The following is a 17,717-nucleotide window of genomic DNA, read 5'->3' as shown; positions in this document are numbered from 1 at the left end:
CATGATTTGGTTGAGTCTAATTGTGTTGGTGTGTTTGTGAACAGAGCCCCAGGACCAGCTTGCTTAGGGGACTCTTCTCCAGGTTCATCTCTCTGTAGGTGATGGCTTTGTTATGGAAGGTTTGGGAATTGCTTCCTTTTAGGTGGTTGTAGAATTTAAATGCTCTTTTCTGGATTTTGATAATTAGTGGGTATCGCCCTAATTCTGCTCTACATGCATTATTTGGTGTTTTACGGAGAGGATATTTTTGCAGAATTATGCATGCAGAGTCTCAATTTTGTGTTTGTCCCATTTTGTGAATTCTTGATTGGTGAGTGTATTCCAGACAACCATAAAGGCCAATGGGTTCTATAACTGATTTCAAGTATTTTTAGCCAGATCCTAATTGGTATGTTGAATGTTATGTTCCTTTTTTTGGTATAGAAGGTCCTTCTTGCCTTGTGGAAGTTACCTGTGGCGCTAATGTTTAGACCAAGGAATGTATAGTTTTTTGTGTGCTTTAGGGCAACGCTGTCTAGATGGAATTTGTGTTTCTGGCAACTGGACCTTTTTTGGAACACCATTATTTTCTTCTTACTGAGATTTACTGTCAGGGCCCAGGTCTGACAGAATCTGTGCAGAAGATCTAGGCGCTGCTGTAGGCCCTCCTAGGTTGGGTACAGAAGCACCAGATCATCAGGTAAACAGTAGACATTTGACTTCAGATTCTCTCGTACCACATTCAGCGTTACCACAAAACAGTAGTACTCTTCTCTTTTGGTTTTTGGCTGGACTTTCAAAGTAGGCTGATATGTACTTGGAGACTCTGTCAAACCAGTCTATTTGGTAGAACCCATTTGGCACCTGGGGGGAACCATTTCATGAAAAGCGATTCTAGGACTATAGTAACCCACACAGACACCACCCTCAGCGGGGGAGCCCCCAACCGGATGCGTCTTGTTTCCATGGGAAATGTTTTTTTTTTGGTTTTTTGTTGTTGTCAGGACCAGAAAAGAAACTCCTGCTACATTAACACACACACACACACACACACACACACACACACACACACACACACACACACACACACACACACACACACACACACACACACACACAGCTGTCTTAATACTCCACTTGTAAGGACTTTTTCAGGACTAACAATTTGATTCCCATTTAAAATGTTATTTACCTTAACCCTAACTCCTAACTTTAACACTGAGCTTAACCCTATCTCCTAACTTTAACCCTAAACCCTAAGCTTAACCTTAACCCTAACTCATAACTTTAACCCTAAACCTAACCCCTAACCTTAACCCTAACCCCTAACTTTAACCCTAAACCTAACCCCTAACCTTAACCCTAGCTCCTAATTTTAAACCTAACCCCTAACCTTAACTCCTAACTTTAAACCTAACCTTAACCCTAACTCCTAACTTTAAACCTAACCTTAACCCTAACTCCTAACTTTAAACCTAACCTTAACCATAACTCCTAACTTTAAACCTAACCTTAACCCTAACTCCTAACTTTAAACCTAACCTTAACCCTAACTCCTAACTTTAAACCTAACCTTAACCCTAACTCCTAACTTTAAACCTAACCTTAACCCTAACTCCTAACTTTAAACCTAACCTTAACCCTAACCCCTAACCTTAACCCTAACCCCTAACTTTAAACCTAACCCCTAACCTTAACCCTAACCCCTAACTTTAACCCTAAACCTAACCCCTAACCTTAACTCCTAACTTTAACCCTAAACCTAACCTTAACCCTAACTCCTAACCCCTAACCTTAACCCCTAACTTTAACCCTAAACCTAACCCCTAACCTTAACCCTAACCCCTAACTTTAAACCTAACCCCTAACCTTAACCCCTAACTTTAACCCTAAACCTAACCCCTAACCTTAACACCTAACTTTAACCCTAAACCTAACCCCTAACCTTAACCCTAACTCCTAACTTTAAACCTAACCTTAACCCTAACTCCTAACTTTAACCCTAAAGCCTAACCTTAACCCAACTCCTAACTTTAACCCTAAACCTAACCCCTAAGCCTAAAATAGCCTTTTTACAAGTGAAGTCTCTGAATTTTAGTTGACTATTCTTTTGGACGTTTGGTACTCACAGGTATAGTAAAACGTGTCCACACACACACTCCTTTAGGCGTGTAGTAACTGTCATAAGTAACTCCAATAAAAAGATTAAAACATGAGGTACTGATTTCACTGCTTTACATAATCATGTTCTTTACTCTGCTTCCTCTTAATGTATGGGATCTGGAGATAGTGGTACAATCATGTTCTTTACTCTGCTTCCTCTTACTGTAGGGGATCTGGAGATAGTGGTACAATCATGTTCTTTACTCTGCTTCCTCTTACTGTAGGGGATCTGGAGATAGTGGTACAATCATGTTCTTTACTCTGCTTCCTCTTACTGTAGGGGATCTGGAGATAGTGGTACAATCATGTTCTTTACTCTGCTTCCTCTTACTGTAGGGGATCTGGAGATAGTGGTAATACCAGGCATAATATGGTTTCACTCTTTCAGAGCAGAGCAGGCCTGTGTGGTCTGTATTAGACTGCTTAGTGGAGGAGGATTGACTGACAATGTCAAGTCTTAACATTAGATGCTACTGTACTGTGGTGGTGATGGACATGTCTGTGTGTGACATGCTGTTGAAAAGCCTAGGGTGATGTGTGTGTTTGATGGTGTCAGTGGACAGAGGGCATCATAGCGTCAGGAGAAGACTAAACCCGCCAACCGAGAAAGTGAGCTACACACACATAATTGTGTGTCCGTGTGTGCATGAGTGTGTGTGTGTCCGTGCGTGTATGTGAGACTGAGTGGGAGGATGTGACAGAGGGCTCTCACCTTACTGTCCCTCATTACTGATGACAGATGTTCACTAGTCAGGTTTACTCAAGCAGACAGAGCACACTGTAGGAGAGGGACAGGTGTGACTGTGTGTGGTGCTGGCAACCTGGACCACTGAACACACGACAACCTGAGAGAGGAGGGCAGGACAGGACAGGAGAGGACAGGACAGGAGAGGACAGGACAGGACAGGAGAGGACAGGAATGGAGAGGACAGGACAGGAGGAGGACAGGACAGGAGGAGGACAGGACAGGACAGGAGAGGACAGGAGAGGACAGGACAGGAGAGGACAGGAGAGGACAGGACAGGAATGGAGAGGACAGGACTGGAGAGGAGAGGACTGGAGAGGAGAGGATTGGAGAGGACAGGAGGAGGAGAGGAGAGGACTGGAGAGGAGAGGAGAGGACTGGAGAGGAGAGGACTGGAGAGGAGAGGACAGGACAGGAGAGGACAGGAGAGGTCAGATTCTTTTTTTAGACTGAATAATTCAGGAAGAGTGTCTGGCCTTTATTCTCATCTTTATTCTGTCTGAAGACTCCAGTTCCTCTCTAGTGTTATGCCTCTGAAGACATTTCTAAAAACAACTCCTTTAGAGATGTCAGATAGCAGGCTTTTGAGAGAGAGACTGAGAGAGACAGACAGCGTGTGAGAGAGACAGACAGCGTGTGAGAGAGACAGAGTGTGTGAGAGAGACAGAGTGTGTGAGACAGACAGACAGACAGACAGACAGACAGACAGTGTGAGACAGACAGACAGACAGACAGACAGACAGACAGACAGACAGACAGACAGACAGACAGACAGACAGACAGTGTGAGACAGACAGACAGACAGACAGACAGACAGACAGACAGACAGACAGACAGACAGACAGACAGACAGACAGACAGACAGACAGACAGACAGACAGTGTGAGACAGACAGACAGACAGACAGTGTGAGACAGACAGACAGACAGACAGTGTCAGACAGACAGTGTGAGACAGACAGACAGACAGTGTCAGACAGACAGTGTGAGACAGACAGACAGAGTGTGTGAGAGAGACAGAGTGTGTGAGACAGACAGACAGTGTGAGACAGACAGACAGTGTCGAGACAGACAGACAGACAGACAGACAGACAGACAGACAGACAGACAGACAGACAGACAGACAGACAGACAGACAGACAGTGTGAGACAGACAGACAGACAGTGTGAGACAGACAGTGTGAGACAGACAGACAGAGTGTGTGAGAGAGACAGACAGACAGACAGACAGACAGTGTGAGACAGACAGACAGTGTGAGACAGACAGACAGACAGACAGACAGACAGACAGACAGACAGACAGACAGACAGACAGACAGACAGACAGACAGACAGTGTGAGACAGACACAGACAGACAGTGTGAGACAGACACAGACAGACAGTGTGAGACAGACACAGACAGACAGTGTGAGACAGACACAGACAGACAGTGTGAGACAGACAGACAGACAGACAGACAGACAGACAGACAGACAGACAGACAGACAGACAGACAGACAGACAGACAGACAGACAGACAGACAGACAGACAGAGAGTGTGAGAGGGAGACAGAGAGTGTGAGAGGGAGACAGAGACAGAGAGAGGGGGGATAGGAGAGAGACAGAGAGAGACGGAGAGAGGGGGGAGAGAGACAGAGAGAGGGGGGAGAGAGACAGAGAGTGGGGGGAGAGAGACAGAGAGAGGCGGGAGAGAGGCGGGAGAGGGGGAGAGAGGCGGGAGAGCGAGAGAGAGCGTGTGAGAGAGAGACAGCGAGTGTGAGAGGGAGACAGAGAGAGAGGGGGAGAGAGACAGAGAGAGGGGGGATAGGGGAGAGAGGGGTGATAGGGGGAGGGAGAGAGGTGGAGGGGAGGGAGAGAGACAGAGAGGGGGAGGGGAGGGAGAGAGGTGGAGGGGAGGGAGAGAGACAGAGAGGGGGGGAGAGAGAGAGAGAGAGACAGAGAGAGGGTGAGAGAGAGAGAGAGAGAGACAGAGAGGGGGAGAGAGAGGGGGAGAGAGACAGAGAGAGGGGGAGAGGGAGACAGAGAGAGGGGGAGAGGGAGACAGAGAGGGGGAGAGGGAGACAGAGAGGGGGGAGAGGGAGACAGAGAGGGGGAGAGGGAGACAGAGAGGGGGAAAGAGGGAGACAGAGAGGGGGAGAGAGAGACCGAGTGAGAGAGAGAGAGAGAGAGAGGGGGAGAGAGACAGAGAGAGGGGGGGAGAGAGACAAAGAGAGAGACAGAGTATCGTGGAGCTAATCGTAATGTACAAAATCAGCAAAATGCCTGTGATAAGTGGTCGGTATGGATGATGTCGAGAAGAGCTTTGGGTCAGGCTCCTCTTCCTGCCAGAGTGGGATGAGGAACTAAGGCGGATATATTTACACTGCATACATTAAAATTAGGGCTGCCAGAGTTAATCAGTTAACGCGAATAAAATTGTGAAATTTTTGTGCACACATTTTTTTATTGTCTGAAAACATCCAAAATACATCATCTATACCTGATTTTACTTACTGTTACTTTGGACAAAATCAACACATCAATATTCTTGTTATGCTTTTTGTATAAAAACAGTTAAATTACAGCTCAATTTGAGCAAATTCTGAATTTGTGATTAATCGTGATTAGTCACAGCAAATCCTGTGATTAACATTCTTTGACAGCCCTAGTTAACATACATGTCCATTTGACATACATACAGTATACTGTATATAACACATCCTATCACATGTTATAAACACTGGACAAAAAATACTTAAATAAACATAAGCTGACTGACAAACATGCTTAGGCATACAAATGAAATGTACATAAATGTTAATACTGTATGTGTCATGTAAACATACAGAAATGGGGAGCAGAAAAAGCCATGGTTTCAAGATACCTAAATGTTATATCTGTCTCAGTAAGAACACGTCATTTTCATTCACAGCTGTTGCCTCTTTATGCGACGTTATTTCCTTTCTTAAACGAAAGGTTTGTTTAAAACTGCCAGACCTTCCTCAATGTGCTTCTCATTCCGGCCAAATCTGAGGAGGAAAAGGGTCTGTTTCTGCCAAAAACTACACGGCTCTATGTATCACAACTGTAGCTTAAATTACACCAAAAATGAAATAGATTTACAGTAGTGAATAGACAGTGACAGCAGTATTCTTCAGTGAGACCTGGTTCTCTGAGATCAGCATCTGCAGCCCACATGTAATCTAAAATTATACTTCCAGCAGCCGACAGTACAGCAGCCATTGACTGTAGCTTCGCTGTGGTCTCTATGGCTGTGTCCTCTATGGCTGTGTCCTCTATGGCTGTGTCCTCTATGGCTGTGTCCTCTATGGCTGTGTCCTCTATGGCTGCGTCCTCTATGGCTGCGTCCTCTATGGCTGCGTCCTCTATGGCTGCGTCCTCTATGGCTGCGTCCTCTATGGCTGTGGCCTCTATGGCTGTGTCCTCTATGGCTGCGGCTGCGTCCTCTATGGCTGCGTCCTCTATGGCTGCGGCTGCGTCCTCTATGGCTGCGTCCTCTATGGCTGCGTCCTCTATGGCTGCGTCATCTATGGCACCTTATTCCCTATATAAATCACAACCTATTGTCCCTGGTCAGAAGTAGTGTACTGCGTAGGGTTGGGTGCTATTTGGGAAACACACATCCTATATGACCAGGAGGTGGACACCAGGAGGTGGACACCAGGAGCAGGAGAGTGGTGAGGAGTGTTACTGGGGTCTGGTGCTTTTAATAGACTAACCGGCCGCCCTACGTGTCAACCACAGTGTGGGCTAGGAACCACAGGTACTGCAGATGGCAAATGAAAAGGTACAGAATAAAATGACAATTTACAAACAAATGTTAACACACTGAGGTCACAAGTAGTGAGTTAATATGTATTAGAGGATAATGTAAGGGCAGTTATTGAGGGTAAAATGTGAGACTGTTCTAGACCAGTATATATGCCTCTGTGTGAAGTATGATTTTGTTCTAGACCAGTATATATGCCTCTGTGTGAAGTATGATTTTGTTCTAGACTAGTATATATGCCTCTGTGTGAAGTATGATTTTGTTCTAGACCAGTATATATGCCTCTGTGTGAAGTATGATTTTGTTCTAGACTAGTATATATGCCTCTGTGTGAAGTATGATTTTGTTCTAGACTAGTATATATGCCTCTGTGTGATGTATGATTTTGTTCTAGACTAGTATATATGCCTCTGTGTGATGTATGATTTTGTTCTAGACCAGTATATATGCCTCTGTGTGAAGTATGATTTTGTTCTAGACTAGTATATATGCCTCTGTGTGAAGTATGATTTTGTTCTAGACCAGTATATATGCCTCTGTGTGAAGTATGATTTTGTTCTAGACTAGTATATATGCCTCTGTGTGAAGTATGATTTTGTTCTAGACTAGTATATATGCCTCTGTGTGATGTATGATTTTGTTCTAGACTAGTATATATGCCTCTGTGTGAAGTATGATTTTGTTCTAGACTAGTATATAGGCCTTTGTGTGAAGTATGTTTTTGTAAAGGGGAAAGGGTATGCATGCAAGTTTTGTTTTTGTAAAAGAGAAAGAACATAAATGCAAAGTATTTTTTTTGTAAAATGTGTGTGTGAGTGCGCTCGTCCGTCCGTGTGTGCGCTCGTTCGTGTGTGTGCGCTCGTCCGTGTGTGTGTGTGTGTGTGTGTGTGTGCTTGTCCATGTGTAGGCCTGTGTATGTGTGTGTGTAGCCTACTGTGTAATAAAAGTGCAATTATTGTGTGTCAAATGTTTCTGTAAAAGAGAAAGGACACAGTGTGCACTGTGGGTGTGTGTAGACTACTGTGTGTATATCATAGGTATGCTGTTCCACAGGAGAGACCAGACCAGACAGACCAGAGTGCTGTGCTGCATGCCTGAAGTGGGGCCTGAAGTGGGGCCTGAAGAGTCACACCCAGCTGTGAAACGTTCCTGTAACTAGTCCTGCAACTGTAGCATTTGTCTGCACTCAAATGTCCCTCAGAAGCCTGTTTTAAAGAGCCTTTCTGTTTGCCTCCTGTCTATTCTGTGTGTGTGTGTGTGTGTGTGTGTGTGTGTGTGTGTGTGTGTGTGTGTGTGTGTGTGTGTGTGTGTGTGTGGGGGGTAATTTTTATGGGTTGTTTATTTCATTATATAGAGATTATATAGTGTAATATCTGATGTAATATTAACCTTGAAAAGTGGTGCTTGTGTGGGAGCATAACAGGTTTCCTCATACATAAAAAGCATTGCTGTAGCATCCCTTTTGTCCTGGCCTCACAGCAGGCTTCTCTGTCATAGTGTCGCAGTAATATACATGGATAGTGAGATTTTTTTTTTTATAGCGTCCCAAACGATTCGCCCCCTTCACCATGCTTCCTCCTTCACCAGGCAATGCGCTAAAGTCAAGTTACATACTACTTACTCACTGTAGCCCTTCATATAGAGCGGCTCCTATACAGTGGGCTCAGCTGGTAACGGTATTATTACCGAGTTTGCTGTTTCCATCCGTCAATCGTCCTGCTAGGCTGAACAGGTGCGGAGAGGAAGGGGCAATGGCAGTTTCAGCGACTCCTGGTCCTCCAATTAGGAAAAGCACACATTACCACGTGAACAAAGCCGTTGTCTGAGTGATATGGGGACAAGCAGGGGAACGCACATTTAACTGGATCTAGGTTAAAGGTACCGGGCGGAGACTGAAACCAAGCTATTACGGTAATTGATTTATCGTCACACATTTCTGCTGCGGTTATGTGGATTCGGTCGGACTGGTCAGCGGTTGGTTGTTGTCGCTGTGATGTTTGTTAGGCTACATGCGGGCATAGTGAATCCTGATCCAAAGAACGGACATCGCTAGCACAGGCATTGTAGGCTATTAGGCAACGGTACCGTGGGACTTGCTATACTCCTCAATCAAGCGTCATAAACTATTGAATGGTTCTGAGCCCCCTCAGAACCATTTGAATTCAAGTATGCTAATTGTAATGTATCCATTTGACGCCCCTGCTATTGTGAGAATAGTCTATTTGTTGGTGCAGCTAGGCAGGCTGCTATAACCTACTTGAGTTATTTTTTAGACTGTGTGGCTGGAAGAAATCAATGCTCAATTTGAATGGAGACACAAATAGCCTGGAAATGAGACATTTCTTGAACAAAATAAACGTTTTATTTATCCAAAAAGAATGTTCCCATACAAATGCCACAGGGTAGTAATTGAAGTCCCCGTAATAAGTTTGTGTCTTAATCAATATCCTATGTGTTACATTTACATTTGAGTCATTTAGCAGACGCTCTTATCCAGAGCGACTTACAGTAGTGAATGCATACATTTCATACATGTTTTTTTTTTTTTTTTCTGTGCTGGCCCCCCGTGGGAATCGAACCCACAACCCTGGTGTTGCAAACACCATGCTCTACCAACTGAGCTACAGGGAAGGCCGTGTTAATGTGAATAGTGTAGCTCTTACTACACATTTAACAAGTAAATGCATAGACATGTTATTTATAGTAGTTGGTATAACTGTTATATATCTCAGCGAGATGTTTTGATATCCGTGCACCATGCCAGTCTACCCATCCTGCCAGTATACCCAGCGCTCATAATGAACTGATCCCGTCCACGCCTGCGCAGTTACCGCTCATCTTTGAATTTGGTGTAAGAAAGAAAGTAGCAGGCAGTTCGTGCTGGTGTCAAACCTGCGAGCTCTTTCGCTGAACGTCGGCACTTGGTTTTTGGTCCTAGCAGCGAGTGTCACAACTGTGCCTGTTATCAACCAACGTATGTTTGGATAACTTTTCCCTCTTCAGTAACACTTCAACCGTAAGTAGTCAGCATATATTTTACATCGAACCCTTTTTGTTCGGGGATAAAGTAGTCACACAGCTTTCGGGCTCCGGTCTGGTCTGTAGCGGGCTCCGGTCTGGTCTGTAGCGGGCTCCGGTCTGGTCTGTAGCGGGCTCCGGTCTGGTCTGTAGCGGGCTCCGGTCTGGTCTGTAGCGGGCTCCGGTCTCGTCTGTAGCGGGCTCCGGTCTGGTCTGTAGCGGGCTCCGGTCTGTAGCGAGCTCGCTCCAACTCTGGACGGAGTGGCATGCATGATCACCGGGACCTGTGTGTCGGTGTATCTGTTGTAGCTAGCTAACTTTGTAACAACTGTGTAACTAATTGTTCTAGACAACTAAGGAAAATATACTGTTTTGTGAATTGGTACATTGTTGCTAGTTTAATAAACTCTAATGGTAAATGTAAATAACGAACAAATAACTTTTTTGACTATCAAGCAAACGATATACTCAGTCGCTGTACCTCGATGTTTTCACCACCTGTGCTGTTGGACGAGTATTTCTATAGGACTGACTAATCCGTTTGTCACCTTTTTGACACTAGTAACTATTGATATACATGTGAATATTTGTTTGCTCAGAAAAGCAGCCGTCAATAGACGCTGTTATAACTTCGTCTGTGTTCATCAGCTGCTGGAGCAGGTGCCAGTACTTCCGCAGTGAACAGGCTGTTAAGAGGACTGTTTAGCCTAGTACTAATTCTACTATGGCTAAATCACATCAACACTAAACAGTCAACATTTGCTTCATAATATGTAGCAATTTTAAATTAATCGTTATCAAAATTAGTACTAGAAATTGTTAAAATAAATGCATCGTGTTTGTGGCGTGTCTTGGAAATGTATTTGTAAATGGTTGTAGATTTTACTTCTGGTTTTGCTGTAATGACTGTGCTCTGTCTAATGTCTGGAAGCAATACTCGAGTAAACAAGTCGAGGTCTAAAGTAAACAAACCATTATGTTGCTTTATTGTCATGTTCTCTGTGAAACTCTCCAACATGAGTGTCTGGGAACAAAGAGAAAAACACTGGGGCTTATTTCCTCATTGAGGTTTGTCCCTCTCATCTCTTCCTCATAGCTGTGTGTGTGTGTGTGTGTGTGTGTGTGTGTGTGTGTGTGCTAGCGAGTGTGAGTTTAGCGTAATGCTCCGCGTATGGCTCGAACTTGCTCTTTTTGCTGGCAGAAATAGCAAATAGTTTGTGGGCATAGATGTGTGGTGCCAAAATGTTTTGTTTATTGAATCTGATTGAATTTGTTATGTAAAGGTACAGAATAACAGATTTGAAATATTGGGCAATATGCTTACATGTAGCTTCCTCCAACCTACCTGCTTTTTCAAGTGTCATAAATGAGCAGGTTTTGGTGCTGGAGTGGACTCCAGTGTATGGCCATCTGAATAGAGTGAGAGATGGTGCGTTCCCATGGGGTAAAGGTTAAAGTTCAGAGCTTTGTCACTTTAGAAAGACCCTCTGTCACATTTACTGCCACTCTGATGACTCCATGGTCTTTGTTTTCTCCTGTTGAGCGCCCAGTGGGAGATGTGTATGATGCTTAGTTCATATATTGCAGAGATGTCTGGTCAAGTGGTTCTCACCTGGGGAATGTTATGTTTACGAGAGAAAATTACAGTGACCAGACACATAAAGATACCTTTATCTTGAATGCAATCAAGTTTTTATGTTATTTCTGTTGGTGAAGAGGAAGCTGTGGTCAGAAAAATGTGTGAATTCACTGCACAGTTAGAATGAGAACATCCTGTTTTCCAGTTCAATCACCACATAATGTAACTGTACTCCTCTAAGGACTTGACTCTTGATAAACGTAGTCAGAGAAAATGTGAAGTCACACATAGAATTTAGAATATACAGTGTGTAACTGTTTACCCATCCTATGAACTCAGTAAACGGCCAGCAGTTTTCATTATTAAAAGGGGAATACAGCAGCGCTCCTCTCCTATACAGTTTCAGTTGTCATTATTAAAAGGAGAATACAGCAGCGCTCCTCTCCTATACAGCACCATACAGTTTCAGTTGTCATTATTAAAAGGAGAATACAGCAGCGCTCCTCTCCTATACAGCACCATACAGTTTCAGTTGTCATTATTAAAAGGAGAATACAGCAGCGCTCCTCTCCTATACAGTTTCAGTTGTCATTATTAAAAGGAGAATACAGCAGCGCTCCTCTCCTATACAGCACCATACAGTTTCAGTTGTCATTATTAAAAGGAGAATACAGCAGCGCTCCTCTCCTATACAGTTTCAGTTGTCATTATTAAAAGGAGAATACAGCAGCGCTCCTCTCCTATACAGTTTCAGTTGTCATTATTAAAAGGAGAATACAGCAGCGCTCCTCTCCTATACAGTTTCAGTTGTCATTATTAAAAGGAGAATACAGCAGCGCTCCTCTCCTATACAGTTTCAGTTGTCATTATTAAAAGGAGAATACAGCAGCGCTCCTCTCCTATACAGTTTCAGTTGTCATTATTAAAAGGAGAATACAGCAGCGCTCCTCTCCTATACAGTTTCAGTTGTCATTATTAAAAGGAGAATACAGCAGCGCTCCTCTCCTATACAGTTTCAGTTGTCATTATTAAAAGGAGAATACAGCAGCGCTCCTCTCCTATACAGCACCATACAGTTTCAGTTTTCACTGCCGTGGATACAGAAAGGTGATTGGATGACTTGGAATTGGCTAATCTTCCATTAATAGAATTTCCGTTGACCATGGACTAGATGATGGAGTCAGTGTGATTTATGACACACACACACATATTTAGACTTTAAAACCAGTTTTTACTATGAAGAACTCAGCCTTGTCTTTGTTTGTATGCATACTGTATGTGTTCTGGATGCAGCTTTGCCTAATAGATGAAAAGGGATCATTTTCCTCAGTCACTCTCGATGTGACTGAGATGTATGTGGGTCTCTTTTCTCTTTCTCTCAATTACATTTTGAATTTCTTTTTAAGGGCTTTATTGGCTTGGGAAACATATGTTTACATTACCAAAGCAAGTGAAATAGATAATAAACAAAAGTGAAATAAACAATAAAAAATGCAACAGTAAACATTACACTTACAAACGTTCCAAAAGAATAAAGACATTTCAAATGTCATATAATTTGCAAATGGTTAAAGGACAAAAGGGATAGTAAATAAGCATAAATATGGCTTGTATTTACGATGGTGTTTGTTCTTCACTGGTTGACCTTTTCTTGTGGCAACAGGTCACAAATCTTGCTGTTGTGATGGCACACTGTGGTATTTCACCCAGTAGATATGGGAGTTTATCAAAATTGGGTATGTGGGTCCACTCATTTTGTGGGCAGTGTGCACATAGCCTGTCTTCTCTTGAGAGCCAGGTCTGCCTACGGCAGTTCAATTCAATTCAAAAGGCTTTATTGGCATGGGACATTTTTTTACATTGCCAAAGCAAATGGAATAGACAATAAACAAAAGGGAAATAAACAAGGAAAATAAACAATCAGTAAACATTACACTCACAAAAGTTTTAAAAGAATATAGACATTTCAAATGTTATATTATTGGTTATGTATTCAGTGTGCAAATAGTTGAAGTATAAATGGGGAAAATAAATAAACAGATAAATATAGGTGTAGGATATGCACGATATATCGGTGAACATATCGGTATTGGCCGATGTCTAGTTTAATGCCGATTTATTAAAAACCGATGTCAAAGCTAACGTGTATACCTATATAACGTAGGTATATGACGTAATAACGGCACTTCAAATTTTGCGCTATACGTGCAACACAGCATTCCTAACCTAGCCCACAATGTCTGCTGTGTGGATCGAGCAGTCATCAAGTCGAGCAGTCATTTGAATGAGTAAGACAATTTCAGCGAGACAACTCAAAGGCGAAATCCATTAAAGCCAAGATAATGGAATTCATAGCCCTTGACAATCAACCGTTCTCTGTCGTGGGTGATGTTGGCTTTCGCTGACTGGTTGAGCACCATACACACTACCAAGTGCGCTATTTTTCAGATGTTGCCCTACCGGAGTTACACAGTAATGGCGTCACTGCTATCAGCTTCACAACATTCATACTATGGAACGCCGTTTGGGTCTTTGTGTGTCCAAAAAGATACAGTAGCACTGTCAAAGCTGTACATAAAATTCTGCAAACAAGCAAACCCCGGACACAAACGATGTGTTTACAATACCGCGTAGGTAATAAAGCATCATTTGTTCGACTGCAACTTCTGGGGTAGTTAGCTTTAACTTGGTATCTAGCTAGTACCAATAGAACCAGCCTGAAAACAATGACCAGTAGAAACTGCAGTCATTTTCAATATTCTTAGCAATGATTTAGGAATCCTTGTGAGTAAGTATTAGCTAGTTTGCCACTTGTTGTTCTCCTATTGAAATTGAACTTCAGTTCAAGAAAATAAATAGCTACTTAACCCTGTTGCCCAAAGCTAATGTTATAAGCAGCCAGCTTGCTTCATCTGGCGACTGAGGCTCGACCGGAGAGGGTTATGTTTTGTGACGCTAGCCACAATAAGAATTAGGCACAATAGTGGAATTTGTGGTTTTCCTTCAAAATAAAAGAATGTCATTGACAGTGATGCAAATTAATACAAACAGTAGAATTATTCCATACTTTTATTTTGAAGGCTTACTGCAAAGTCCACAATTGTGGCTAATCCTTATTGTGGCTAGCTTCACATAGTTGGCTCAGACCACCATTAATGAAATAAGAACTGTCTTGTAAATTAGGGTTATTTTAGATGATGACACCGAGCTATATAGTTAGCTAACTATAGCTACTGAAACAGATTATGTCATGTTATTTGACATGTCAACTAGTGTTATTTGACGTGTATCTTTTTTGACACACAAAGACCCAGACGGCGTTCCATAGAAGTCCTGGTTGAGAATGAAACGACTGAACAACCAAACAGCACAGCTAGCAAGTGGGTTTTGAAAGAAATAGGTTTTGATGATGTTTTAATGGTAATGGGGACATACGTAAATGCCAACAAAATACTTTTTTGGGCAGTATGGTGTGTGTGTGTGTGTGTGTGTGTGTGTGTTGGGTGTGTGTATGTGTATATATATATATACAGATCAAAAAAATAAAGGGAACACTTAAACAACACAATGTAACTCCAAGTCAATCACACTTCTGTGAAATCAAACTGTCCACTTAGGAAGCAACACTGATTGACAATAAATTTCACATGCTGTTGTGCAAATGGAATAGACAACAGGTGGAAATTATAGGCAATTAGCAAGAGACCCCCAATAAAGGAGTGGTTCTGCAGGTGGGGACCACAGACCACTTCTCAGTTCCTATGCTTCCTGGCTGATGTTTTGCTCACTTTTGAATGCTGGCGGTGCTTTCGCTCAATGTGGTAGCATGAGACGGAGTCTACAACCCACACAAGTGGCTCAGGTAGTGCAGCTCATCCAGGATGGCACATCAATGCGAGCTGTGGCAAGAAGGTTTGCTGTGTCTGTCAGCGTAGTGTTCAGAGCATGGAGGCGCTACCAGGAGACAGGCCAGTACATCAGGAGACGTGGAGGAGGCCGTAGGAGGGCAACAACCCAGCAGCAGGACCGCTACCTCCGCCTTTGTGCAAGGAGGAGCAGGAGAAGCACTGCCAGAGCCCTGCAAAATGACCTCCAGCAGGCCACAAATGTGCATGTGTCTGCTCAAACGGTCAGAAACAGACTCCTTGAGGGTGGTATGAGGGCCCGACGTCCACAGGTGGGGGTTGTGCTTACAGCCCAACACCGTGCAGGACGTTTGGCATTTGCCAGAGAACACCAAGATTGGCAAATTTGCCACTGGCGCCATGTGCTCTTCACAGATGAAAGCAGGTTCACACTGAGCACGTGACAGACGTGACAGAGTCTGGAGACGCCGTGGAGAACGTTCTGCTGCCTGCAACATCCTCCAGCATGAACGGTTTGGCGGTGGGTCAGTCATGGTGTGGGGATATTTCTTTGGGGGGCCGCACAGCCCTCCATGTGCTCGCCAGAGGTAGCCTGACTGCCATTAGGTACCGTGATGAGATCCTCAGACCCCTTGTGAGACCATATGCTGGTGCGGTTGGCCCTGGGTTCCTCCTAATGCAAGACAATGCTAGACCTCATGTGGCTGGAGTGTGTCAGCAGTTCCTGCAAGAGGAAGGCATTGATGCTATGGACTGGCCCGCCCGTTCCCCAGACCTGAATCCAATTGAGCACATCGGGGACATCATGTCTCGCTCCATCCACCAACGCCACGTTGCACCACAGACTGTCCAGGAGTTGGCGGATGCTTTATTCCAGGTCTGGGAGGAGATCCCTCAGGAGACCATCCGCCACCTCATCAGGAGCATGCCCAGGCATTGTAGGGAGGTCATACAGGCACGTGGAGGCCACACACACTACTGAGCCTCATTTTGACTTGTTTTAAGGACATTACATCAAAGTTTGATCAGCCTGTAGTGTGGTTTTCCACTTTAATTTTGAGTGTGACTCCAAATCCAGACCTCCATGGGTTGATAATTTGGATTTCCATTGATTATTTTTGTGTGATTTTGTTGTCAGCACATTCAACTATGTAAAGAAAAAAGTATTTAATAAGATGATTTCTTTCATTCAGATCTAGGATGTGTTGTTTAAGTGTTCCCTTTATTCTTTTGAGCAGTATATATATATATATATATATATATATATAACTTTTATTTAACGAGGCAAGCCCGTTAGGAACAAATTCTTATTTACATTGATGGCCCGGACGACACTGGGCCAATTGTGCGCTGTCCTATGGGACTCCCAATCATGGCCGGATGTGATTCAGCCTGGATTCGAACCAGGGACTGTAGTGACGCCTCTTGCACTGAGATGCAGTGCCTTAGACTGCTGCGTCCATGTGTGTGTGTTAACTATTGAACTGTACTAGAATGCTTAAAAGACTGCTAAAATGTTAAATAGTGGTTATCGGTATCAGGTTTTTTTGGCAAGGAAAATATCGGATATCGGTATCGGCCAAAAATGTCATCAGTGCATCACTAATGTGTTGTATTTACAATGTTGTCTGTGCTCCACTTGCTGCCCTTTTCTCAAGACAACGACCCACAAATTTTGCTGCTGTGCTTGCAGATCTCTTCTACCCTCACTCTCTTCTCGCTCTCTCCCTTCTCCTCTCTACTATCTCTCACCCATCTCTCTCTCTCCCTCTTTCTCTGCATATCTTTCTTTCTCTCTCTCTCTCCTTACTATCTCTCTCCTTTCTTTCTCTCTCTGCATCTCTCTCTCCCTCTCTTCTCTCTCTCCCCCCTCTCTTCTCTTTCTCCCTTTTCCTTCCCTCTCTCTCGACATCTCTCTCTCTCTCTTCTCTCTCTCCCCCCTTTCTTCTCTTTCTCCCTTTTCCTTCCCTCTCTCTGCATCTCTCTCTCCCTCTCTTCTCTCTCTCCACCCTCTTCTCTTTCTCCCTTTTCCTTCCTTCTCTCTCGGCATCTCTCTCTCCCTCTCTTCTCTCTCTCCCCCCCTCTCTTCTCTTTCTCCCTTTTCCTTCCCTCTCTCTCTGCATCTCTCTCTCCCTCGCTTCTCTCTCTCCCCCCTCTCTTCTCTTTCTCCCTTTTCCTTCCCTCTCTCTCTGCATCTCTCACTCTTGCTCCATCTCTTCTCCTTCCTACTGATTGGAACTATTCCTGCATTCCATGCAGAGGTGAAAGGAAATGTGAACGGCGGGAGTGAATATGAGCTTTTTCTCTCTGTCAGTCTCCAGGCCAGGGTAGTTAAGGTCTGTCTGCTTCTTCTTTCTCTCCTGAGATTGGTCAGCAGAAACTGTCTGAAACTGAAAAGCATCGCAGCCATTGTTCTCTGGCCAGTCGGGAAGATCAGACGTTATATTGTTTGTTGTATTTTTTTTGCATGACACAAACGTTTTTTTCTCGTGTATGGATGCAGTCAGATGGAGAAGAGTGAAGTGAAGGGTGGAGAATAGGTGTGTGTGTGTGTGTGTGTGTGTGTGTGTGTGTGTGTGTGTGTGTGTGTGTGTGTGT

The 17,717-nt window shown here is 43.8% G+C and overlaps 1 protein-coding gene across 8 annotated transcripts in view; it reads left to right on the top strand.

The window, feature by feature from the left end:
* Positions 1 to 8,374: 8,374 nt before the first annotated feature.
* The window catches only part of strbp (spermatid perinuclear RNA binding protein), a 184,504-nt gene continuing 175,161 nt past the window's right edge, over positions 8,375 to 17,717 (top strand). For 3 of the 8 annotated variants that reach the window (XM_045692190.1, XM_045692185.1, XM_045692189.1), the window contains exon 1: positions 9,472 to 9,672. The gene's annotated coding sequence lies outside the window, so the exon portion shown is untranslated. Of the gene's footprint in view, positions 8,568 to 9,470; positions 9,673 to 17,717 lie in introns of those variants that run through there. The other 5 variants (XM_045692186.1, XM_045692188.1, XM_045692191.1 and 2 more) reach the window with 4 other exon arrangements.

This window comes from Salmo salar, chromosome ssa13, assembly GCF_905237065.1.
Source record: "Salmo salar chromosome ssa13, Ssal_v3.1, whole genome shotgun sequence".
Lineage (NCBI taxonomy): Eukaryota > Metazoa > Chordata > Actinopteri > Salmoniformes > Salmonidae > Salmo > Salmo salar.
This window is presented reverse-complemented; position numbering and strand designations above follow the sequence as displayed.